Source organism: Moschus berezovskii, chromosome 19, assembly GCF_049115385.1.
Source record: "Moschus berezovskii isolate FMDL1 chromosome 19, NW_MosBer_1.0, whole genome shotgun sequence".
In the NCBI taxonomy this organism is placed as follows: Eukaryota; Metazoa; Chordata; class Mammalia; order Artiodactyla; family Moschidae; genus Moschus; species Moschus berezovskii.
Window position 1 is genome coordinate 4634727 of NC_142478.1, and position 15470 is coordinate 4650196.

The window sequence follows — 15470 nt, forward strand, 5'->3', positions numbered from 1 at the left end:
AAACAATACATTTCTAAATAATGAACAGATTACTGAAGAAATCAAAAGGGAATTAAAAAATTCCTAGAACCAAATGGCAATGAAAACACGACAACTCAAATATTATGGAATGGAGCAAAAGCAGTTCTAAGAGGGAAAACCTCTTAAATAGCAAAACCTCAAGAAGCAAGAAAAACCTTGAATAGACAACCTAAGTTTACACCTAGAACAACTGGGAAAAGAAGAGCACACCCACCCACCCCCCACCCACCCCCAGCCCCGCCAAATCAGCAGAAGGAAAGAAATCATGAATATCAGAACAGAGATAATTGAAAAATAAAGGAAATAATAGTAAAGGTTAATAAATCTAAAGGCTAGTTCTTTGAGAAGATAAAATTGACAAACCTTTAACTAGACTCATCAAGAAGAAAAGAGAGAAGAATCAAATCAACAAAATTAGAAATGAAAAAGGAAGTAGATGGAGCTGCAGGTTCCTGGGGCAGCTGGACGAGGAAGGAAGGACCCAGCAGCGCAGAAGCGGGAGAGGAGCGGGGAGTGGGCGGAAGGGGAGGAGGAGCGGGCTGAGGAGGCAGCTCCGCTTTCCCCCGGGCTAGCAGGACATGTCTGTGGCCCACTCCCGCGTTGGCCGCTGCCGGCCTGAACCGAGTGTGAGCACGGTGCGGACAGAGGCGCGGGCCCGGGAGCGAGGGTGCCCGTGACGGGGAGCTGCTGCATGCTGCGGAGGGCACGCTGGGCCCGCGCCCGCCGCCTGCTCCCCCACCTCCCGCGCTGTCTCCCGCGGCCGCTCCCCTCTCCCGGACACACTCTCACAGTCCGGGCACTGATGGCAATTGTATGTGAGAAAACAGCAGAGGCTCAGTGATGGGCACCTAAGTATTCACCGAAGTGTCACCCCAGTAGTGGTGATCACAGACATGAAAAAATGTGAGCTGCCGCAGATTCTTCACCACCAAACAAGGTGTTGTGGGAGATCTGATAGTGCTGAAAACAAATACAGTGACAGCACAGGGCACAGGAAGGCCAAAAATGTGCATATTCACAGGGAGAGGGCTGGCGGGACCAGTTACTCTCTCCAAGGAAATCCACACAGTCACAGTGCTCTTTATAGTTCAATTCACATTCTCCTAATCCAACAAAACTTCAGATGCACCTTATGATTCTGCAGATGACTTCTCTGAGCATATTAGCTCCTCAGGGAACAAACACTACAACAATTGTCAAATGGAAGTTTCACAATGGGAAAAACCGAAAGCTCGGATTGAAAGATAAGAGAGACAAAAAGAAACAAACAAGATGGCAGTTAATAGCTTCCCAAAAGATAGAGATTACAGAAGAGAGGCTATGCAAGCAACAGCCACTAGTGGGTTTGTCAGTGGAACGGAAGACAAGCATTCCAGTGATGCCAGTACTTTGCTGCCACAGAAAATTTTTTCTCAGAGCAGACACAATTGACTGCCAAGAGCAGAGACTCACAGTAGTTCTGAGCCAGTACAGCACCCCATCAAAGCAGTGGTTCATGCAACTGCTACCCCAAGCACTGTTCCTTCTAGTCCATTTACTCTACAGTCTGATCACCAGCCAAAGAAATCATTTCATGCTAATGTAGCATCTACTTTATCAAAACTGCTTACACCAACATCTTCTGTCCCTGCTCAAAGAACAGAAAGTAAAGAATCTACATCAGGAGAAAAGTCTGTATCACACTCTTGCACAACTTCCACATCCTCAGCCTCTGGACTCCACATCTGCTCTTCCAGCACCTACTTAAGCAATTCCTGTCTCTTCTGTTTCACAGTCACCAATACCTCCATTACTTCAGGATTCAAATCTGCTTAGACAGTTGCTTCCTGCTTTGCAAGTCATGCTGCAACTTAATAATTCTAATGTGGACACATCCAAAATAAATGAAATTCTTACAACAGCTGTGACACGAGTCTCATTGCCGTCTATAATTCATAACTTTTTTACTGTTGGACCATCTGCTTTCAACATAACTTCTCTGATTTCTCAAGCTGCTCAGCTCTCCACACAAGCCCACCCACCCAATCACTCTCCATGTCTTTAACATCTGACACATCTCCACGATTGTTTGTGTCTCCAAGGATAAGTACACCCGAGACAAGCACAGTCCGCATCAAACCTTTGATCAGTACTCCTGTTTCATCACAGCCGAAGGTTAGTACTCCAGTAGTTAAGCAAGGACCAGTTTCACAGTCAGCCACACAGCAGCCTGTAACTGCTGACAGGTAGCAAGGTCATGAAACTGTCACTGCTCGAAGTCTTCAGCGCTCAAATAGCCAGAGAAGTCCTTCACCTGGTCCAAATCACACGTCTAGTAGTGACGCATCAAATACAGCAGTTGTACTACCGAACTCCTCGGCCCAACCTGCGTGTTCACTAACACCGACGCTCACAGCACATCTCAATGAAAATCTCATCAAGCACGTTCAAGGACAGCCTGCAGATCATGCGGAGAAGCAGGCATCAAGATTGCGAGAAGAAGCCCATAACATGGGAAGTGTTCGTATGTCAGAAATTTGTACTGAATTAAAAACATTTAAAATCTTTATTCCAAGTATGTTAAATTCAAGCAACTTTGCGAGAGCAAAGGATACAATTTTTGAGCCAACAAATTAAGGAACACAAAAAGCTAAAAATTCAGAATTTGCTCATGATGTGAATATGTGAATAATTGCACATGGTGCTGAGAACAGGAACTGTAAATCTGTCACCCAGTCTTAACATTTTTGAGTTGCATTTAAGTAGACTTTGGACCATTAATCTGGGCAAAGGAAATGACAAGGGGTCGGGGTCTATGAGATTCAATTCAGGGGAAAGATACAAGATTAATTTGTAAAACCCTTGAAATGTAGATTTCATGTAGATGTATTCTTCACGCTGTAAATATGTTTTGTAGAGTGAAGCCATGGGAAGCTACCTGTAACAGAACTTAGACATCCAAAACTAATCAGTGCTGAGGTGGCTAAATACCTGGCTTTTTACATGTAAACCTATCTGCAAAATTAGCTTTTTTAAAGAAAAACTTGGGGGGTTAATTTATCATTCAGAAATCTTGCATTTTCAAAAATTCAGTGCAAGTGCCAGGAGATCTGTCTCTTAGGATGTGATTTTGAACCATATGGGCAGTGTACAAAATATCACGAAACAACTGTTTCCACACTTGCAGCTGATCAAGAGCAGTGTTTCTCCATTTGTTTTGCAGAGAAATGTTTTTCATTTCCCGTGTGTTCCATTTCCCTCTGAAATCCATGATCTGATGTTATCCATTTTTTAAGACTCCCCTTTTCCTCTTTTCTTAAGGTACTGTTGCTATGGCACTTTTCTATAATCTTTTCATCCCCGTGTACAATAGCTTAAAATTGCAGTGACTGAGCATAACCCACTTATTTGTATAAATTATTGAAATCCATTTGGACCCTGTAAGAATGGGCTTAAAGTACTGCTGGGCATGTGTGCTGAAAATACACTGATTGCTCAAATACGAGGAAATGGCCCAGTGGACATGGCTGTGGGAGGGAAGAGGAAACAAAGCTAGTCAGATGTGAATTGTATCTGTTGTAATAAACATGTTGAAAGAAAAGAAGAAATGAAAAAGGAGAGGTTACAACAGATAATGCAGACAAAAGGGTTATGAGAATATTATTAACAACTATATGGCAATAAAATGAACAACCTGGAAGAAATGGACAGATTCCTAGAAAAGTTCAACCTTCCAAGACTGAACCAGGAATAAATAGAAACTATGATCAACCCAGTTATAAGCACTGAAATTGAAACTGTGATTAAAAATCTCCTCAAAAACAAAAGCCCAGGACCAGATGGCCTCAGAGGTGAATTCTATCAAACACCTAGAGATGAGCTAATGCCTATCCTTTTAAAACTACTTCAAAAAATTGCAGAGGAAGGAATATTTCCAACTCATTCTACGAGGCCACCATCACCCTGATACCAAAACCAGACAAAGACACAAAAAGGAAAACCACAGGCCAACATCACTGATGAAAAGAGATGCAAAAACCCTCAACAAATTCTAGCAAACAGAATTCAGCAACCCATTACAAAGCCCATACACCATGATCAATTGGGGTTTATTCCAGGGATGCAAGGATTCTTCAATATATGCAAATCAATCAATGTGATACACCATATTAACAAAGTGAAAGATAAAAACCGTATGATCATCTCAATAGATGCAGAAAAAGCCTTTGACAAAATTCAGCACCCATTTATGATTAAAATTCTTCAACAAATGAGCATAGAAGGATCCTACCTCAACATAGTAAAGGCCATATATGATAAGCCCACAGCAAACGTTATTCTCAATGGTGAAAAACTGCAAATATTCCCCCTAGGAACGGGAACATGACAAGGATTTCCACTCTCACCACTATTATTCAAGATAGTTTTGAAAATCCTAGCTACAGGAATAAGAGAAAAAAAAAGAAATAAAAGGAATCCAGATCAGAAAAAAAGTAAAACTCTCACTGTTTGCACATGACATGATACTGTACATAGAAAACCCTAAAGATAGTATCAGAAAATTACTAGAACTAATCAGTGAATTTAGCAAAGTGCAGGATACAAAATCAATACAGAGAAATGACTTGCATTTCTATATACTAACAATGAAACATCAGAAAGAGAAATTAAGGAATCAATCCCATTCACCATAGCAACAAAAAAATTAAATATCTAGGAAGCAAAAACTTACCTAAGGAGACAAAGGAACTCTACACAGAAAATTATAAGGCACTAATGAAAGAAATCAAAAATGACACAAACAGATGGAGACCTATTCCATGTTCCTGGGTAGGAAGAACCAATCTTGTGAAAATGATTATACTACCAAATGCAATCTACAGATTCAATGCAATCCCTATCAAATTACCAATGGCATTTTTCATAGAACTAGAACAAAAAGTTTCACAATTCATATGGAAACACAAAAGACCCTGAATAGCCAAAGCTGCCTTGAGAAAGAAGAATGAAGCTGGGGGAATCAAACTTCCTGACTTCAGATTATACTACAAAGCTACAGTCATCAAGCCAGTATGGTACTGGCACAAAATCAGAAATACAGACTAATGGAACAAGATAGAAAGCCCAGAAATAAACCCATGCACCTATGGGTACCCTATTTTTGACAAAGGAGGCAAGAATATACAATAGGGCAAAGACTGTTCAATAAGTAGTGCTGGGAAAACTGGACAGCTACATATAAAAAATGAAATTAGAACACTTCCTAACACCATACACAAAGATAAACTCAAAATGGGTTAAAGACCTAAATGTAAGACCAGAAACTATAAAACTCTTAGAGGAAAACATAGGCAGAACACTCGATGACATAAATCAAAGCAACATCCTCTATGACACTCCTCCTAGATTAATGGAAATATAAACAAAAGTAAACAAGTGGGACCTGATTAAACTTATAAGCTTTTGAACAGCAAAGGAAACTATAAGCAAGGTGAAAAGACAACCCTCAGAATGGGAGAAAATAATAGCAATGGAAACAACTGACAAAAGATTAATTTCCAAAATATACAAGCAGTTTACACAACTCAATAGCAGAAAAACAAACAACCCAATCAAAAAGTGGAAAAAGACCTAAACAGACATTTCTCCGAAGAAGACATACAGATAGCTAACAAACACATGAAAAGATGCTCAACATCACTCATTATAAGAGAATCGGAAATCAAAACTACAATGAGATATCACCTCACACTGGTCAGAATGGCCATCATCAAAAAGTCTACAAACAATAAATGCTGGAGAAGGTGTGGAGAAAAGGGAATGCTCTTGCACTGTTGGTGGGAATTCAAATTGATAAAGCCACTATGGAAGACATATGGAGATTCCTTAAAAAACTACGCATGAAATCACCATATGACCCAGCATTCCCACTCCTAGACATATACCCTGAGGAAACCAAAATTGAAAATGATATATGTATCCCACTGTTCATTGCAGCACTGTTTACAATAGCTAGAACATGGAAGCAACCTACACGTCCATCAACAGATGAATGGATAAAGAAGTTGTACTACATATACACAATGGAGTAATACTCAGCCATGAAAAGGAACACCTTTGAGTCAGTTCTAATGATGTGTATGAACCTAGAACCTATTACACAGAGTGAAATAATTTAGAAAGAGAAAGATAAATATTATACTTTTACACACATATACAGAATCTAGAAAAATGGTACTGAGAAATTTATTCACAGGGCAGCAATGGAGAAACAGACATAGAGAATAGACTTATGGACATGGGCGAGGGGAGGAGAGGGTGAGATGCAAGGAAAGAGTAACATGGAAACTTACATTACCATAAGTAGAGTCAATAGCCAATGGGAAATTGCTGTATGTCTCAGGAAACTCAAACAGGGACTCTATCAATCTGGAGGAGTGGGGTGGGAAGGGAGATGGGAGGGAGGTTCAAAAGGAAGGGGATATCTGTGTACTGTATACAGCCATATAATCTATGGCTGATTCTTCTGCTTCTGTTAGGTCCATACCATTATCGATCATGCAAAGATGGTCTCGATAAAGGACAGAAATGGTATGGACCTAAAAGAAGCAGAAGATATTAAGAAGAGGTGGCAAGAATACACAGAAGAACGGTACAAAAATGATCTTCACGAAGAGGATAATCACGATGGCGTGATCACTCACCTGGAGCCAGACATCTTGGAATGTGAAGTCAAGTGGGCCTTAGAAAGCATCACTACAAACAAAGCTAGTGGAGGTGATGGAATTCCAGTTGAGCTATTTCAAATCCTGAAAGATGATGCTGTGAAAGTGCTGCACTCAATATGCCAGCAAATTTGGAAAACTCAGCAGTGGCCACAGGACTGAAAAAGGTCAGTCTTCATTCCAATCCCAAAGAAAGGCAATGCCAAAGAATGCTCAAACTACTGCACAATTGCACTCATCTCACACGCTAGTAAAGTCATGCTCAAAATTCTCCAAGCTAGGCTTCAGCAATATGTGAACCGTGAACTCCCAGATGTTCAAGCAGGTTTTAGAAAAGGCAGAGGCACCAGAGATCAAATTGCCAACATCCGCTGGATCATGGAGAAAGCAAGAGAGTTTCAGAAAAACATCTATTTCTGCTTCATTGACTATGCCAAAGCCTTTGACTGTGTGGATCACAATAAACTGTGGAACATTCTGAAAGAGATGGGAATCCCAGACCACCTCACCTGCCTGTAGAGAAACCTGTATGCAGGTCAGGAAGCAACAGTTAGAACTGGACATGGAACAACAGACTGGTTCCAAATAGGAAAAGGAGTACATCAAGGTTGTATATTGTTACCCTGCTTATTTAACTTATATGCAGAGTACATCATGAGGAATGCTGGGCTGGAAGAAGCACCAGCTGGAAGCAAGATTGCCGGGAGAAATATCAATAACCTCAGATATGCAAATGACACTACACTTATGGCAGAAAGTGAAGAGGAACTCAAAGCCCTCTTGATGAAAGTGAAAGAGGAGAGTGAAAAATTTGCCTTGAAGCTCAACATTCAGAAAACGAAGATCATGGCATCTGGTCCCATCACTTCATGGGAAATAAATGGGGAAAGAATGTCAGACTTTATTTTTGGGGGCTCCAAAATCACTGCGGATGCTGATTGCAGCCATGAAATTAAAAGACGCTTACTCCTTGGAAGGAAAGTTATGACCAACCTAGATAGCATATTAAAAAGCAGAGACATTACTTTGCCAACCAAGGTCCGTCTAGTCAAGGCTATGGTTTTTACCGTGGTCATGTATGGATGTGAGAGTTGGACTGTGAAGAAAGCTGATCACCGAAGAATTGATGCTTTTGAACTGTGGTGCTGGAGAAGACTCTTGAGAGTCCCTTGGACTTCAAGGAGATCCAACCAGTCCATTCTAAAGGAGATCAATCCTGGGTGTTCATTGGAAGGACTGATGCTAAAGCTGAAACTGCAATACTTTGGCCACCTCATGTGACGAGTTGATTCATTGGAAAAGAGTCTGATGCTAGGAGGGATTGGGGGTAGGAGGAGACGGGGACGACAGAGAATGAGATGGCTGGATGGCATCACCGACTGTCCTGGTGATGGACAGGGAGGCCTGGCGTGCTGTGGTTCATGGGGTGGCAAAGAGTCGGACACGACTAAGCGACTGAACTGAACTGAACTGAACTGATGGCTGATTCATGTTGGAGTTTGACAGAAAACAACAAAATTCTGTAAAGCAATTACCCTTCAATTAAAATATAAATAAAATTTTTTAAATTAAACAAAAAAACAAACCAAAGTGATAATAGGCACGATGACCCAGAATTTGCACAGACCAAAAGATAAACTGGAAGAGTGGAGGGATTCCTGGTGAGGTACAAGGGTCCAGAGCTCCGAACTTGGAGCCTGGGGCCGAGCATGGGGAGCAGGGGGGAAAGTCAGGGAAGCCAGGGTCCACAGTGTCCACCGTCTTATCAAACATCACTCTCCTTCCCACATGAAAAGGTCCATCTTGGGAACTCCTTAGTGGTCCAGTGGTTAAGACTCTGTCCTTTCACTGCCCAGGACCCAGTCAGGGACCTAAGATCCCAAGCCTCTTGGCAAAAACAGAAGCCCATCAGTCACTTTCTCCTATCTTTTTTTCCTTTATAGCACTTACCTGGCAGTACATTTGGATTGTGACTTACAATCTCTCTCCCCAACTAGAGCATAAGCTCCAGGAGGCCTGAGATGTTTGTCATTTGCCTGTATCTGGAAGAGTGTAGAACAGTACCCAGGATACATGTCGTATCACTCTGTAAGAATTTACTGAATTTATTAATTCATGAAAACCCGTCCATGGAGAAAGGAGGGAAAAAAAAAAGGAATTAAACACCAAATAAAAGCATAGATGACACACCATGAGAACCAGAGATAGCGCTTGATTTTGGGTGAGTGTCTTTACCTCTGGCTATGACCTCTCATGAGACCAGATTGTATTATATGCCTTTGCATTCTCTTAGAGGCATACTCCTGTATTTTTCAAAAATAAAAATGCCTTCTTTTTATTTAAGCTTTTCTCAAATTTAAGTGTCTTACAAGCAAAGGAATCCTATAAAAGAAAACTGGAAAAGTAAGTATAAACCAGGCAGTGGCAGCAGAGTTTAGGCCTGAGTGCACCATGGAAGTGGTGGGACAGGATGATATGACCAGCGTGGGCTCTGGGAACATCATTATAGCAGCACCGTCAATCCAGCACTTATTTATCTGACTGCTGCCATTGGGTGGTTACGTGTGTGTGCATGCACAATCATATCTGACTGTGACCCCGTGGACTGTAGCCCACCAGGCTCCTCTGTCCATGGGATTTCCCAGGCAAGAATACTAGAGTGCGGAGAAGGAAAGAGCAACCCACTCAAGTATGCTTGCCTGGAAAATCCCATGGGCAGAGGAGCCTGGTGGGCCACAGTCCATGGGGTTGCAAATAGTCTGACATGACTTAGAGACCAAACAATAACAACAACGAACTAAATATACATCCAGAGAAGAGGAACCATCACTGAAGCCTCTCTAGAGTTCTCTAAGAAGAGTGTTTCACTCTGGAAGTTATTTGGCAAATCATATCTAAGATAGATTTTTAGCATCTTTGGAAAAAGTATTAGTACTGGAAAAACTGCATTAAGAGACTGGAGATGATTGCCTCGCAAGTGGCATTTGTCTGAATTTCTTTGACTCAGTCCCACAGAACACTGTGTGTAGTTATGTGGGTGTTATGTAAGATGGAATAAGGAAACAATGACGCTTCTATTCCCTTGGAAAGAGACCTATTAGTCCAGGTCCTAGCCTAGTGGCACCTGCAACCCCTTCATGCAATGTCCCTTCACTCAGCCTCTGAGCCCCCTGATGGCGAATTACTCTATGCTCACTTGTCCTTTGCCTTGCCCAGCCTGTGTCAGATAAATTCCACAGAAGCTGATGTGGACATGTTAGACATAAGCCTTGCCTTTGTCACTGTTAAAGGCTCTAGGGAAAACGGGTACACACTGGAGACAGTGGCACAGCAGTGTGAGACAGCGTATGATGAAATGCTGAAATCAGCGACCCAGACTGTGAGGGTCATGGCAGAGTGATCGCAGTGGCTCCGTCTTTTAGACTTAACCACAGGCTCACAGGGCGCTGTGCAGAGCACCTCACACACCTGAGTTCATTTAAGCCTTCTGGCTCCCCCCAACCTGGTGACTGTCATCCTCATAGTTGAGAGACCAACCTTAGGGAAGAACTTATACAAGTTATTACCAGAGATTCAAGCTCAAACTTCTATTAAATCACTGAGACATGCAACTTATCTGAGGCCTAAGGACTTCAGGAAGAGCTTCCTATGAGACACAGATCTTGAACTGAATGAACGATTCTGAATACTATAGCCAGTGCTGACCTCCAAGCTACCAGCCTATTCCTCCCCTCACCCCGAATAAGACCCCCTGCCCTTTAGCCAGGACCAGAAACTACTATTTTTGTAGTCAGGAGTCCTGAAGTTGTCCACCCCAGCTCTGTTGACTTTACATTGTGGTAACCTACATTGAGTACTGTCAGGGCTCCAGGAAATTGGAGGAATAAAAGATTTTTCTGTGCCCTTGTTTCTAGAAGCTACTCTTGAGGGCAGAATCTAGATTGACTGAGAGACCGTAATGCTTTCAAAACAAATTTAATGATAACGTCAAAAGAGAAAACAAAGAATACTGGAGTGGGTTGCCATTTCCTCCTCTAGGGGATCTTCCTGACCCAGGGAGAGAATCTGAGTCTCCTATGTCTCCTGCATTGCCAGCAGATTCTTCCCCTGCTGAGCCGTCAGGGAAGCATTAAGTGGCTGGGGACAAGGCGAAACACGGAGAAAGCAAAAGGAACTTCTCTCCAGGCCAAAAGGTGAAGCGAGGTGACAACGCATGCCTCAGCGCACCTCCCGGAAAAACAAACATCCGCACTCAGACTGAAAAACATCTGCAGATGCTTTATTTCCAAAACTATGTCTTTTTTCTTTGAACTCAAACTCAGAAACATAAATAGTTTCACTTTTGTATCCCTAGCACATAGCACAGTCTCTCAGGCATGAGAGGCATTCAGTAAATTGAGGGAATGGCAGCCCCCATTCTATTCATTCCTGAATAACTCTCTTGTTCCTTTGGCTTTCACCTGTGACCTGGTAGCCTTTTCTAGTTTTGCGGATAAACTAAATAGAATAGGTACACTTTTAGATTATGTGGTCATCCAAGAATTGTATATGCAATAAATACTATAAAATGGTTAGCTAATATTTATTTAAGATAGCACACATTCCTTCACCCAGGGAAAATAGAATAGGAATCAAGCAAAAATATTTGCAACTTTTATTTTTAAAAAGCACTTATAATCTTTGCTAAAGCCAGTTTGCTGTTGTTACAGGTTTTAATTTTTTTTCCTTATAAACTGGTGGGTGTTTCCCCCTGCAGGAAAACTCAGGTAAATTCACAAATTTACAGAGGGAGATAATCTGGAATAGGCACTCTTTGGATTGGGGAGAAAACACAAAGAGCCTCTGAGAAAAGGCAGTTTGGAGGAAAGAGCCATTGAAGCACATTCTTTTGCATACATTTTGACAAACTAGGGAGAAGAGGACATGCTCGTTTGTTTCTCCTTCCCATACACCTCAAACAACACAGAATATAGCATCCTCTTCTGGTGTGGCCTTAGAATAGCCGTGGATTCTGTTTCAGAGCGGGGCTATCTAAGGTGATGGCGGAAAAGGTGAGGTAGCTTATGACCAATTCATATGATGCCATGATGATCTGAAGTACATTTTATGCCTGCAGTTATTCTCCCCTATCAGGGTGTACCTATCCATGAATTAAACTTTTAACATTTTATTTGTTCATTCACTGAGTTTTTCATTTTAATGGATCAGGTGATGTAAGAATCTAATGACACTGCTTTTCCAAAAGTTTAAGCATTTTTCCTAGATATATTTGACATTCCATCTACAAAGACCTATGCAAGTTTCTATCTTACAGTTTACTTCTGTACAAACATTAAAATTTCAGATACTAAGTGATTAAGGTAGCCAGCAACTTAGTAAAGATGGGTGCTCCATACCAGAGTCAGCAAGGGATATACTTTCCATCCTGCCAGTGCAGGACACAGAAACCATTCTAGATATTTCAAGTAAAAAGTAATTTAACACAGGTATTCTCAACTCACGTAAAGCTGTCTCACAATGCATCTTTGCATATACTATTTTTCTCCCTGGAAAACTGTGCCCTCTTGTCTGCTTAGAGAACAATTTTCCCTAGTTCACACAACATATTATCCAGAATTATTTGTGTGACACCCAAGATCATTAATCATTAGGTACTATTTCAGTGATTGTATTGGGGAATTTAAAAGGTTCAGTTCAGTTCAGTTCAGTCGCTCAGTCGTGTCTGGGTTAGAGAGCAGCAATTCAAGTGGAACTGGGCAACTCAAGAAACAGTTCAAAATTCAAAGAGCTGTCAGTGGATGATAATTCGGTTTGTGTTCTTCTCTCCAAAGTTCTCTGAACTTTGCCTTTTTCTTTGAAGAAATGAAATATTTACTTTACTATTTTATTAGTAATAACAAATGACTTGCATCAGTTTATAGATTTTTTTTCTTTACAGTTTCATTGTACTCCATGGTATGGAAGTGCCAATGTATCCAACCAACTTCTCATTATGAATATTTAAGTTGTTTGCCACATTTTGCACAAATTGTGCTGCAATGAATAGATATGTTCATATGTACTTTTATTTCCATTTGCCTGGTATACATTTGTCGTCCCTTTGCATTTTGCATTCATAATTTGCTTTGTTTTACCTCTTATATAGATAAGGAGTTGAAAACTGCTTTGTGATCCAACTGGTCTTCCCTGGTGGCTCAGCAGTAAAGTATCTGCCTTCAATGCAGGAGATGCAGGTTCAATCCCTGAGTCAGGAAGATCCCATGGATGAGGGCAAAGCCACCCTCTCCAGTATTCTTGTCAGGAGAATCCCATGGACAGAGGAGACTGATGGGCTACAGTTCAGAGAGTTGCAGAGTCAAACACGATGGAAGTGACATAGCACACACACATGAACCGACACAATTCACAACTATTATTTTAGGGCACAGTTACTATGTGTATTACATTATATTTGTTTTCTCTCTACAGGATGACTTTCCTTCTTTTTCTACCCTTTAGATATTGTAGAAGGCTTTCATTTGTGCTCTGGCAGTTACATTTTTTATTGATGTGTAGTTGATGTACAATATTAGATAAGTTAGAGGTGTGTAATATAGTGATTCACAATTTTTAAAGGTTTTATTCCATTCATAGTTATTAGAAAATACTGGCTATATTCCCTGTGTTGTACATACATCCTTGTAATTTACTTTATACATGCTAGTTTGTACCTCTCAACCTCCTCCCTCTGTTTGGCCACTCCCCTTTTCCTTCTCATCCCTGGTACCCTTTAATGTGATCTCTGTATCTGTGAATCTGCTGGATTTTTGTTATATTCACTAGGTTCTTGTATCTTTTAAGTTCCACATGATATCATACATAGTCTTTCTATCTGACTTATTTCACTTAGCATAATATCCTCCAATTCTATCCATGTTGCTGCAAATGGCAAAATTTCATATTTTATGGCTAAGTAATATTCCCTTCTGTATATATGTACCATATGTGTACCATATGTACCATATATGTATATCAGTTCAGTTCAGTTCAGTCACTCTGTGTGTCCAACTCTTTGCAACCCCATGAATCACAGCAGGCCAGGCCTCCCTGTCCATCACCAACTCCCGGAGTTCACTCAGACTCATGTCTATCGAGTCGGTGATGCCATCCAGCCATCTCATTCTCGGTCGTCCCCGTCTCCTCCCGCCCCCAATCCCTCCCAGCATCAGAGTCTTTTCCAGTGAGTCAACTCGTCACATGAGATGGCCAAAGTATTGCAGTTTCAGCTTTAGCATCAGTCCTTCCAATGAACACCCAGGATTGATCTCCTTTAGAATGGACTGGTTGGATCTCCTTGCAGTCCAAGGACTCTCAAGAGTCTTCTCCAGCACCACAGTTTAAAAGCATCAATTCTTTGGCGACCAGCTTTCTTCACAGTCCAACTCTCACATCCATACATGACCACTGGAAAAACCATAGCCTTGACTAGATGGACCTTGGTTGGCAAAGTAATGTCTCTGCTTTTTAATATGCTATCTAAGTTGGTCATAATTTTCCTTCCAAGAAGTAAGAATCTTTTAATTTCATGGCTGCAATCAGCATCTGCAGTGATTTTGGAGCCAAAAAAAATAAAGTCTGACTCTGTTTCCACTGTTTCCCCATCTATTTCCCATGAAGTGATGGGACCAGATGCCATGATCTTCGTTTTCTGAATGCTGAGCTTCAAGCCAACCTCTTCATTCTCCTCTTTCACTTTCATCAAGAGGCTTTTTAGTTCCTCTTCACTCTCTGCCATAAGGGTGGTATCATCTGCATATCTGAGGTTATTGATATTTCTCCTAGCAATCTTGATTCCAGCTTGTGCTTCTTCCAGCCCAGCGTTTCTCATGATGTACTCTGCATAGAAGTTCAATAAGCAGGGTGACAATACACAGCTTTGACGTACTCCTTTTCCTATTTGGAACCAGTCTGTTGTTCCATGTCCAGTTCTAACTGTTGCTTCCTGACCTGCATACAGGTTTCTCAAGAGGCAGGTCAGGTGGTCTGAGATTCCCATCTCTTTCAGAATGTTCCACAGTTTATTGTGATCTACAAAATAAAGGCTTTGGCATAGTCAATGAAGCAGAAATAGATGTTTTTCTGGAACTCTCTTGCTTTCTCCATGATCCAGCGGATGTTGGCAATTTGATCTCTGGTGCCTCTGCCTTTTCTAAAACCTGCTTGATCATCTGGGAGTTCACGGTTCACATATTGCTGAAGCCTGGCTTGGAGAATTTTGAGCATGACTTTACTAGCGTGTGAGATGAGTGCAATTGTGCAGTAGTTTGAGCATTCTTTGGCATTGCCTTTCTTTGGGATTGGAATGAAGACTGACCTTTTCCAGTCCTGTGGCCACTGCTGAGTTTTCCAAATTTGCTGGCATATTTAGTGCAGCACTTACACAGCATCATCTTCCAAGATTTGAAATAGGTCAACTGGAATTCCATCACCTCCACAAGTTTTGTTCGTAGAGATGCTTTCAGCAGCAGATAAAGCAAACTAAATGTCTGATGACAGATGAATGGACAAAGGAGATGCGGTACATAGATACAATGGATAGTACTCAACCACTAAAAAGAGCAAAACAGGGTCATTCTGGAGAGACGCGGATGGACCTAGAGTCTGTCATACAGAGTGAAGTAAATCAGAGAGAGGCAAACAAATATCGTGTATTAACACACGTATGTGGAATCTAGAAAAATGGTACAGATGAACTTCTTTGCAGCG

At 41.3% G+C, this 15470-nt stretch overlaps 1 pseudogene; it reads left to right on the forward strand.

Annotated features, from left to right (window-relative positions):
• Window positions 1-922: 922 nt before the first annotated feature.
• On the forward strand, window positions 923-2680 carry LOC129542863 (WW domain-containing adapter protein with coiled-coil pseudogene; annotated as a pseudogene).
• Window positions 2681-15470: the final 12790 nt, after the last annotated feature.